The sequence below is a fragment of the Passer domesticus genome, chromosome Z (assembly GCF_036417665.1).
Source record: "Passer domesticus isolate bPasDom1 chromosome Z, bPasDom1.hap1, whole genome shotgun sequence".
In the NCBI taxonomy this organism is placed as follows: Eukaryota; Metazoa; Chordata; class Aves; order Passeriformes; family Passeridae; genus Passer; species Passer domesticus.
Window position 1 is genome coordinate 55827467 of NC_087512.1, and position 11840 is coordinate 55839306.

The 11840-nt window shown below is 36.0% G+C and overlaps 1 long non-coding RNA gene across 2 annotated transcripts; it reads left to right on the forward strand.

Moving 5' to 3' along the window:
- Window positions 1-5436: 5436 nt before the first annotated feature.
- LOC135291284 (uncharacterized) lies at window positions 5437-10712 on the forward strand. 2 transcript variants are annotated; one of them, XR_010354085.1, is made up of 5 exons: window positions 5437-5648; window positions 7480-7605; window positions 8154-8452; window positions 9085-9164; window positions 10448-10712. It is a non-coding gene; the product is annotated as an uncharacterized LOC135291284 (long non-coding RNA). The 2 variants fall into 2 exon arrangements; XR_010354086.1 differs by lacking the exon at window positions 7480-7605.
- The last annotated feature ends 1128 nt before the right edge of the window (window positions 10713-11840 follow it).

Below are 11840 nucleotides of genomic sequence, written 5' to 3' on the forward strand. Positions count from 1 at the left end.
TTAAAAAATCAAAATCAGTGTTTCAAAGACTAGTAAACACCAAACTCAAGCCTATTACAAATCCTTACTGCTTCCTCTCACATTTATACTGTTAATACAAGATATATATGGCCAACAGTGGCTGATCACGAGGTAGCAATGTGCCCGGAGGTGGCCAAGAAGGTGTCTAAAAGGCATCCAAGAAGGCTGATAGCACCTGGCCTTCATCAGAATTAGAGTGACCAGCAGGATCAGGGAAGTAGTTCTTGCCCTATGCTGGGCACTGGTGATGTCACACGTTAAGTGCTGTGCTCAGTTCTGGGCCCCTAACTACAAAAATGACATTGAGGGGCTGGAGTGTGTCTAGAGAAATGCAATTTATTTGGGACTAGGCAAAAGTCTGATGAGGAGCAGCTAAGAGGGCTGGAAGTGTTCACCCTGGGGAAAAGGAGGCTCAGAGGAGGCCTTATCACTCTCTACAACTGGCTCACAGGAGGGTGTAGCCAGGTGGGGGTCGATCTCTTCTCCCAGGCAACAAAAGACATGACAAGAAGACATAATCTTAAACTGCAACAGGGGAGGTTTCATTTGAACACTAGGAAGAATTTTTTCATAGAAAATGTGATTAGACATTGGAATGGGCTGACCAGAGAGGTGTTGGAGGTGTCTAAAGAAAGACAGAAATGTGGCATTCATGCCATGATCTGGTTGACATAGTGGTGTTTGGTAAAAGGTTGTACTTGATGATCTCTGAGGCCATTTCCCATCTATCTTATTCTGTGACCTTGTGGTATATCAACTATTGTATTTATTATTATACATATGAATTATATAGACGCAGTCATTAATTCTTGCATTACATAGGAATCCTGTTACTTCAGTACAATGAAATCTCTAAGATTGATAGGATATGAGAATCTGACCCTGTTTATATAATGACATATCTTACTACCTGTCTCAGAATGTTCTCCATAGGTGAACCTTCAGCTGGTTTCTATGGCACTTTAAATTTCAAATTAAATATACGCATTTGACTTCAGTCTCAGATCTTGCTGGGTATGTTGTTGAAGGAAGATGACAAAGTAAATGGCTTTTTTGCTTGATAGTTATGGACTAACTAACATCTAAAAACTGTTTCACTTTGTTGCTGAATTTAATTCAGCTGCATTCTGTGTTCCTATTTGCCTCACATTGCACAGCTAATAGAGCTTCTCTTTCCATCTTAAATTTAAATGAGATTAATGTTGTGAACAGTTCTTTTTAAAAGTTTTGTTTAATAATCTGGAAATCATGGCAACCCAAATAATGTACTATAGCTAGCACTAATCTTAGTATTTATTGCAATTCAGTGGAAATGTGTGTGTATTTACATGTGGTTCCCAGGTACACAGGTCATAGCTCTAAGACATCCTGATTGTTGCCATAACAATTTTTTTTTTCTCTTTTGGAGACTTAGCCAATGCAGAATATGTTCTTGATTGCAGCAACAGCTGTAGATATTTCCAGGGGTCATATCACTAGGAAGGTGCCTGACATAAATCTTGGATTAATTCAAATTTGGTTTATAGCTGAGTGGACAAGTCCCGTTAATGGTAATTTCCCATTCACCTGAGCTTCTGGCTTTTCTTAAATCCATATGATTAAAAAAGTAGAAAAAGTTTAGAAATCATTATTCGAAAAGATTCTATCTTCCATGTATTATCTTATTTGCTTATCATTATTCTGAAAGGTTCTATCTTCCATATCTTATCTTATTTGCTTATATTTCAGTCAATTTTCCTCTTGAGAAATTTTGCTTTGTTCAGAAGGTGGTGTGTAACTCATTCATGGGACATAATTTTCTATACTGGCTACGCCTAAAATTAATCACAAGACTACATGCAAAATTGTCCCATTATCTCTCATTTTGAACTCTCCTATTAAGTTTCCTTTAGCATTTAAATTGAAAACCACATGAGAAGTACAGCCACCTCTCCAAGATATGTATAAGTAGAAATATATGTGGAAAACATGGACATAGTTAAGGTTTAAAAGAGTCTGGAGATTTTTAAAATGCAGGATTTACAGGTAAGAGGCTGCAGACATCATGTAAACCTCTTTCCTTGCACTCTGGTTTTGCATAACCCAGTCACATATCTGACTTTTTTACACACCTGTGTAAAAAAGGTTTTTAGGTTTACTGTCTTTCAGTAAACCTAAAAATATCTTCTCCACATTAAATTCTCTTCAGCAGTCAAAACAAAACACCCAAACAAAATAGAACAAAAAAAATCAAGTTTTCTAGTAACTACCATTTAAAGGTTTGCAAGATATCATAGTTTTATACAGATGCTGCATAACATCTTTAACCTCACTAAGCCTTTGCAGTGGCTTGAAAAGTATTTCCCCTTGCCAAATAACAGTTTAAGGACTAAATTTTTTGTGTGGACTAGACTTTTGCATTAAAGATGGGAAGCACAAATAAAATACGGGATTAATTCCACTGACTCCACTGGGAATACACCAGGAGTAAATTTAACTTAGTGTCTCTGTGGCTTTATGTGGTTATAATTTTCATTTTTCATTGCAACTATTTTGGAACAATCTCTTTAAGAAGTCACATTTAGAGGACTGGTAATAGCCAATTTGATGGCATAAAATTTTGGAAAGGGCAGATAGACCAGCTATCTAGCTAGTGTGCACTCAGATGACTGATTCAGTATGAGCTGAAACTTAACTCATACTGAGGGGATTTACTTTTATACATGAACATGCCCAATACATTCCCATATCCAGGTTGCCAATTTAAGCTGGTCATCAATTCATCTGTATTTACCCTGGTGAAACAGTAGAAGATGGAGTCCCCTGAGACACAGTATTTAAACTCCTGCCTGGCTGTCAGACCAATAGCAGCCGTAAGTGCTGCTACTCTGGCCACAATTAAGCATGAGTTTATATGTGTTGCTAGACTTCAAGTAGATTGACATGCATAATTCATTTAAATTTCATAGTCTGTTCAAAAATTCTGCAGGTCTTCGGATGCCATCAGGATCCACAGTAAAGCTCTTCCTGGCCTTGTACCAGGGAATGTGGATGTGTGGTAGGGGTTATATAAATCTAATACCATGAGAATCTGGAGATTGCAATTTAGGATTCCTGCTGTGAAAGATTTACAGAAGTTCTGTAGCAGACATTTGACTTTGTTTTTCTTTCCATTTCAGCATGTTTAAAATTCAGTGAGAGAAATCCTGTAACTGAAGTGATGAGTGTCTTTTATAGCTGCGTGGCTATTAATGAATATAAGTATGAAACTGATATGCTAGCCATGAGATTTACTATAACAAAATTCCATCCCAGCTTGACCCAATATAATAACAGATCCCTATATTACTTTCAGATATCTCATCTTAGGAGCATGTGTGTGTGATTATGAGATGTAGTGACGGTAACATAGAATTTCAGAGAATATTCACATTCCTGAATTCAAGCACTTGTCTACATCCTAGGAGATTCTAAGCAAAATGTTGTGTGGAACATCTACTGTTTAGTCTTGGGCATCTTCAAAGAAACTTAGATTACTTTTTTATTTATTCATTAATATTGATTATTGATTAAAAAAAATCAAGACCTTATAAATTCAAACATTTTCAGGAAAGCTGAAACAAAATTATAGCCAAAGTTACACAGCTCAACTATTTTTTTTTAACAAGGTCAGATATTAACAATAAAGCCATGTGTTGATCTCAGGGCATGTATGCAATGCTTGCAATGTTGAAGTTTGTTTCTTTGTTTCTTTCTTTTTTTGTTTTATATCCATCCTCAGGTAATTAATTTTTATCAATCAACACAGTTTACATCAATTTTGAAAAAGCTTTTGAAGAAAGATATTGGTAGCTTATCCCTTGAGATCTGACCTCACCAAGTGTGAATTGCCAGATAGACAATGGAGATCGCTCTGCAAAACAAAACCAACAACAGTAATAATCATATCTGACAGCATCATGCCAAAATAACCAGCCAAATAATCATACTCAGCTAAATAAAATATCTCAGTCTCCAAATGCTGTGATAGAGAACCAATTTGCTAATTAAACAACATACCTGTAATTATATGACTTTGTTGCAGAAATGTAAACATTTAAAAGAATACAAAAATTTGTAGATGCATTGAAATACCTTTTTTATTTCCCATTAAGTCTTTCTAAAATTATTACACATTAATCTCACATTTAGAGAAGTAATACTATCAGATGGTGAGGTTTTTGGTTGTTTTATTTTTTTTTTTCAAAATAGATAATTTAACAAATTTATTCTTCTGTGCTAAAAATAAAGCAAATGAACCTGACATGTGCAGGATTAAACCTAATTCTTCCCAAACTTTTTACTTATTATCTTCTTTATGTCTCCTGTGTTAAAAAAAAAAAAAGTCTTTCAAGTTTTTATTTTCTCATTGACTTCTTTGATATAGCCAAATGTTTCTCATTTTGAATTCCATTGAATAAAGGAAATGCAATATATTTCAATTACAGCTGGGCTAATCTCTGCCAAATTGCCTGGTCCTTGTAAAACTATAATGTGAGCACTGAATGTAATTCATAAAATTAGACAACTTTAGCTGAGTTGCCCAAGTCAGAATTATGAGTTTAGATGACAAAACTAATTTAAAGAATGGTATTTCTGATACCTACTTTATAGGAATATAAATACCACCAAGAGTCAGATGCATGACAGCATTATTAAAACATAGCAAATGTAAAACCAACAGGCTCAATCTCTAAATTAGATTTAAAAATTCAACCATATGAGAGCAAGCTATGTAACTGGCATGATATCAGGAAACAGTCCACATTAGGGGAAAAGAAAGTGATTGTGGTATTTTTTCCCTACATTAAATTATTGCATGCATTTAACTCCTCATCTTTCACCTTTGAAGGTGATCACAACCTCATGGGTGATGTATTGTAAAAGCAACTGCCTCTCTGCAGGGGACTAGTGATCAGGCTCATTATATGAAACAAGCCTCACTTAATGCAATAAATGTGTTCATACTTAAATAAAACCAGACATGATTTTTGGCTCAAAACAAGCAACATAACATGTTTCATTTGTGTTAGTGAATAGTGAAACAGTAAAAAGAGGTGTAAAGACAGGCTGAATTAATATGAATGAAAAGAGAATATTTCCATTCTTCCTTGCGAGCCAAGTATGTCATTATACTGCTATAAGGGTGTAGCACTTACCACAGATATTAACTCTGAGGCACTTTCAGTTTGCTCATCCATGTAGGTAGCTCTATGATCCATTACCTTGTGTTTAAATTACTCTGAACCACTTTCTGCAGTGAAAATTAATGTCAAGCTTGTTACAAATAATTTAAGACCCAGTGAAATCTCTGTTAACATTAATTGGATTCACCTGGGGAAATGAGTGTAAAAGCCAATGAATATTAACTACCACCCACTTCATGTAGAAGAAGGTGTATAGCTATATCAGATCACTACTCCATCCAGGCTGGAGAACTCTTCTTCCAAAAGCCAGGTTGTACCCAAAATTGTGGCTGTACTTCTTCCACTACTGAATTTAGAGTTTATCTGTGTCTCCATGCAGAAGGGCTGCATTGGACTAGGTGTATACCACCAGATGTTTCTGTCAGCTGAGCAGGAGTCTCTGATCTGCCTCTGTGAAGACAGGTAGGGAGTAGGTTGTTCCTGCACTTTTAGAAATGTGGGTAATTTGAAGTCTGTTGTGTTGATGGACAAACTGCCTGATCACATTGTGTCTTTGTGTGCCTGTCTTCGAAATGTTATCATTCTGTCTCTGAAAATGTGACTTTTCTCTCCTTACCATGAAGCTTGTCTCCCCAAAGGTCTGGACCCTTGTGTCAGTCCAGCCCTGTGTAAAAAAAAAAATTGTTGCCTTTACTGATCTTTAGGGACAATGCTATGCAATATTGCCGTGAAATAGCAAATGTGAATATTGGAAAGAGAACAAAAAAGAAAAGACTGCTGTTGAAAAAAAAAAGGATGCAGAATAAAAGCCTGACAACTAGAAAAAATTGTCCTATGTAAGCTAAGGAAAGATTTGTGAATTTCTGGGTATAATTAATACAGGCATTTCCTGAGCTTCAGGAAATAATTTCCCAGCATTAGTATTTCTGGGTATAGATTTTCATAAATGAGAGGAGTCATAAATTCTAGTTTATTCACTGTGTTGATCCAATTAATGCTTTCTATATTAAAATTTCATGGGCACTTGTGACAGATTTAAGTTATGTGATATTTAACTTTCTTGTTTTCATTTTTAATTCTGGGAGAGATGTTATTTTCTAGATCCTTTCTGGCCTTGCTGTTCTGATTAATTTCTCTCTGCAACATCATCAGAGAGATGATGTTGCATCATCTACATCTCATTCCTACATCCATTCCTGCACCAGATTTTTGCTTTTGTATTTTTCTTATTTTGTGAGAGAGGTTCAATTTTGAGAGTTGGCACATTTAGATTCAGCTTCAGATGCTGCGGAAACTTGAGCTTGGCAAAGAAAAGTGTATCTTACATTTGGCAAGAAATGAAGGAACATTATTTTTAAATATTTTCTTTTAAAATTAAAGTATTATACATTTAGAATCTTAAATGTTCCTCTGAAAAAAGCTTTGAACTTCACTTTCAGATTTTGTGTTGCGTTTGTCAGTTCTTTGGATCTACATGTTCCACACACAGCTTTCACTAGCTCTGTTAAAAGAAAAGAATAAAAACGCACACAAATTTTACGAGAATAAAGAAAGGAGAAGAAAATCCTCATACATCTTTTTAATACATTACTAATACTAAGACATGTACAGATTTCATTTTATTATTTTTGTCAGTTATAGTATTTTTCAACTTTTGGATAATAAAGTTTTTATATTGCTCATGTACAGTATTTTTCTGGTTAGGTGTGGGGATTTAGGGGAGGAATGCAAAGAAGAAAGCTAAATGTAAATTGTAGAAAGAGCAGTTGTGTTAATAGAATTCAAATCAGCACTTTGGATGAAGATCTGAACCTCGCAACTTTTCTGAATATAAGTGCAAACCCCAGGGTAATAATAGCTCAGTATTTCAAAAGTTGAGCAGATATACAATAACAAACTCAAGCTTTTGAAATTGAAACACTTGCCTGGTTTTCAATTGCTATTCCCATATAAACACAGAACATAAACTGCTTCCCATTGGCACCATTTTTACAAGGCATGAACTGTATAATTTGGGAGCATGAAATGTGAAACAGGCTAGTTTTAGGAATTAAACAATTAGCTAAACCCACATTTAATTCCGAATAAGAGTTCCCTTTTCCTTTTCTGTAGTCATATGCCCAAAATGAACTATTTTTTATATTAGAAACCAAGACTTACCTCCAACTCACTTGGACAGGTTAGACTTTTGTTTGAAAGAATAAAGTTAAAATCCAATATGATATGTTATGATGTATTTGAGCTTCTTTACATCATCCTTTGCTGAACTAACATATATTTTCCCCATCCCAAGCCTGTAATAGACTACTCAAGCTTGTTTTCAAGACCATAAGACTGAAAAGGAGTATATCCTTGGGCTCATCTCCACTTAGCCTTATTCTAACTACCAAGGATGCTTTTTAAAAGCCTCTTTATCACCGTAAGTATATTTCTGTCCAGTGCCTGCTCTAAAATTAGAACTCAATTAGAACTCAGTGTCCAGTTCTACAATGTCCACCAGGAATCTATGAAATATCTTTGACCTATAACACCTAACGCTTAACTAGGAAGCATCAAGAAATGCAGAATTCAACTTGAAAGAACTACTTATAATTGTTAATGAGAAACAAAAAGTGGAAATAAGAAGGAAAAATGGAACAAAACCTGTAGTTGTTTTAATTGCCTGGATAGTAATGGAGATGTTATATATAAGAGACCATATATGGCTTAAATTAGTGGTTAAAGGTTCAGTAAAATTTCCTCAGAAGACATATTTTGACAATAGGAAGCATAGAACAGAGACAAATGTATGTTATTTCAGCCTTGGATCTGATATTTAAGAGCTCTAGCCAGGGAAGGGCCAAGGGACTTTTGCTGCAGTGAGACACCTGATTCAAAAAAATAAGCCTTGCCAACCTGTGGTATATTTTCAAAAAAGGAGGCTGACAATGGAGCAGAGTGTATGCTTATCAAGTTTTCTGATGACAGATAATTGAGAGGAGGGGCTGATACACCGGAGGCTACTGCTGCCATTCAGTAGGACTTCAAGCAAGAATCTGAAGAAATGAATTGACATGAACCTCATGAAACAATGGGAAGTGCAAAGTTCTGCACCTAGCAAAGAACAACTCCAGGCACCAGCTGGGAGACACCCAGCTGCAAAGCAGCTTGGCAGAAAAGGTCATGTCAGTCATTCCATTGGACACCACATTGACCCTGAGCCAGCAATGCCATTTTCTTTATTCCATCATAGTTGTTTCTGATTGCTGAACTAAATATCCATTAAGGTAAGGAAAGATGGAGGAAGGGAGAAGGATTGAATCCATACTTTTGTTATTAGTGAGTTCAGCTGATAGATGGGATTTGTCAGTGGCTCTTGGTTGCCCCAATAAATATTCACATAAAATGGAAGTCCTCCAATTGGAGAGTTAAACACCCAGCCTGTTGTTGACATTTGTCTGAGAGCAGCATTCTATTAATATGTGCAGAGCTGGTTTAGATTTTTTGCTGTAGTTTGTATTAGCTTTAGGTTTCTTAGGTGATCATGCCTAAATGGATTGTCTGCCTGGAGAGGTCTACTCTCCAGCAAAAGAATGTCTGAGCAGCCAATCTTGACAGAATTTTTAGAAATGCTGGTCATTAGACACCCAGCAGTTTTGGAATGATAAACGTGAATTTATCATTCCAAAGCTTTGTACTTAAAAGCTGGTAGAAATGTAAATCTTTCTGGGAATTCTGAGTAGTCACTAGGACTTACATGGTGAACTTGCATAAATGTTAATGTGATTTGTGTATAAATTGTAATAGTGCATAAATGGGGCATAAGTGTAATAGTGCATAAATGCTAATAGGTAACATAAGAATTGAATTGGGGATGAAGTTTTTTGCTGTTTAAAATAGTGTTTTACTGTGATGTCAGATTCACAGATGTGGAGAGCGCAGGTCACTGCGGGACAGTAATGAAGTGTGGAAGGGTGTAAAGTTCTCTTTCAGCCACAGGTAAGGTAACTGGCTTGGCAAAGTGGTGCTGTGTTTAAATATGACTGGTTCAGTCCTTTCTCCAAAGAATTCTCTGAGCACGTATCAGGAGCCAGAGTAAGTATACAGCATATCCTTAAAGAAAATGTGCAGCTAAGCAGTGCTGAGGATGCTGTACTCAAATGATAGAATGATGTGCATCATCAATGCCACAAAATTACAGAAAAAATATCTGGAGAATTCTTGTTTGTCAAAAGATTTTAATGCCTGGTATCCTATGCACTACATAGCAATGTTGTCATTCTGTGCATTTCAGTTTTTTGTTAAAAAATTATACTATTAAATAGAAGCTTCATCTGCTTTTATAACTATTCCTCCTTACAGAGAAATTAATAACATTGTTCAAAGGCATACACATAACTTTCTTTCTCTTTCTGCCAATTTCATTATCTCAATTAACTAATGGTACTATTCCCAGAGCCAAAGATGCTAATGCAGAAAGCAAGATGTCTCAGCAGGTCAAGGCATTACATTTGTTTACTGCTATTTAATAAATAAAAGCAAGAGTTAAAAATGAGATTATTATGCTGTCACTCCTTTAGTTCACTAGGCTTGGTTATAACTATATTTACTAGTTCTCCAAACAAGCATCTGCAATCAAAAATCAGATCCTCTGTTCATTCACTTCTACTCACACACTCACTACACACTTAGAACTGAACAGGAAATGGTGTCACCTTCTTGTATCTGAAGTCTAGACATTCAAAAGCCACAAATTACTTCATATTTTTCCACTAGTAGTTATAACACAGGTCTATGACTTTGCATGAATTTATGAGAAGCAAAAGATGAAGCAGCAAGGATGGGCACAGAAAGCCTAAAGACTCCTAGGGTTTCGTTCTTCCACTGGTACTATATGTGTGTACCTCAGCTGGTTTGGAGGAAGCACTGTTGAAATCTCAGCTGTTTTTCTGAATTGAAAGTTAAAAATTGCTGTAAAGCAAAATAGCTCTCTGGGTTTTGATCAAGAGAAGATCTTATATTTTTTACTTGAGGTAAAAGGTTGCTTGAGGTTGCTTGAGGTCTCTGTACATAGGTCTCTCCTTTAGTCCCCATCCCTTCCCCTTCTCCACTCCTCCTGTATTTACCTGTCCCTTTTCTAGAAAAACTCTTATTCGAGGAACAATAATAAGTCACACAAAACTCACTTTTTAGGCTTCCTTCTTTCCTTTTCACTGAGACCTGAGTTTGAGCTGCATGATGTGTGATGATGAGCAAATACTATACTAAAGTAAATTTTACAGGTAATAAACAACTGAATGGTGCATGTTTTTGAAGAAAACAGGAGTAAATCTTCAAGGCTGTTAACTTAACAACTTTGTGGAAAAGCAATGTGTTGCAACAACTGTTGCCAAGACTGTATTCACAAACAGAAGTGCATGAGGTTGTCCATGGACTCTACCACCTAAAGACACAAGCACTGGATTCTAGCTTGTAGTTAGTGCTCATGGTAGACTGATGATTTTTTTAAAAAATCAAAATCACATATCTATAAAACATAGAGGTGGAGAGGGAGTTTTTTCTCTTACAAATACATTACAATTCCCTGGGGATATGCCATCTGGAAAAGTAGATCAGTTGACCTCTTCATCTAATTATATGCCTCTTCTGTAAACAGTGAGAATGTAACAGTGCTAAATGTACTGATAAATTTGTAAAGTAGACGTGTCTTTGTCCTTTGAATGAGGCAAATATCCTCCACCTCTCCATTTACTATTAATCAGTACTTGTGTTAGATCAGTGACCTACATTGCTTGTTTTCTTGAAAAAAAGCTTTCTTAGCCTAAAAAAGGACCCTTTTTTAGACTAAGAAAAAAGGATTTTCAAATCCTGCTCACCATCTAAACATATCCTTTAAGTCTACACTTTTAAAAATACAAAAGAACAAACATAAGGCACAAAGAAACAAATATAAGAGCATGAAATTAACATCGGCCACTTGTTTGGCAGTGTTCTTGTTTTTCACCTTTTATATATCCTTTTTAATTTTAATAAGCTCTGGCTTCAAAAATTGCTTGTGTATTATTCTGAAAGCTTAAGACTTACAAAACACAGAAAGTCACCTAGACTTTGGACTGTGATAATACAATCTCCAAGTAATTAAAATGAGAGAAAATGGTTGGGTTTTTTTAAAATGTTTTTCCTGTTTAAAAAAGTGCTGCCTTTTGAAGGACACAGAAAATCTTGGCCATAATGGAGGCACCTTAACCCTTCAATATTCTGCACAAGAATCACAGTATCGCAGAAACATTTTGGTTGATAAACACCTCCAAGATCATTGAGTCCAGCCTTTGACTCATCACCATCTTGTCAACTAGGTCATGGCACTAAGTGTCATCCACTTGTTTCTTGAATACCTCCAGGGATGGTGATTACACAACCTCCCTGGACAGTCCATTCCTGAACCTCCCCTGGCATAAATTAAGACTGTATCTTCTCACTCTGTCACTTGTCACCTGGGAGAAGATACAGACCCACACCTGGCTACAACTGCTTTTCAGAAATTTGTAAAGAGCAATGAGGTTCCCCCTGAGCCTCCTTCAGGATAAACACCTCAGTTCCTTCAACCTCTCCTCATCAGACTTGTGCTCCCGATCCTTTACCAGATTTTTTTGGCCTTCTCTGGACATGCTCCTG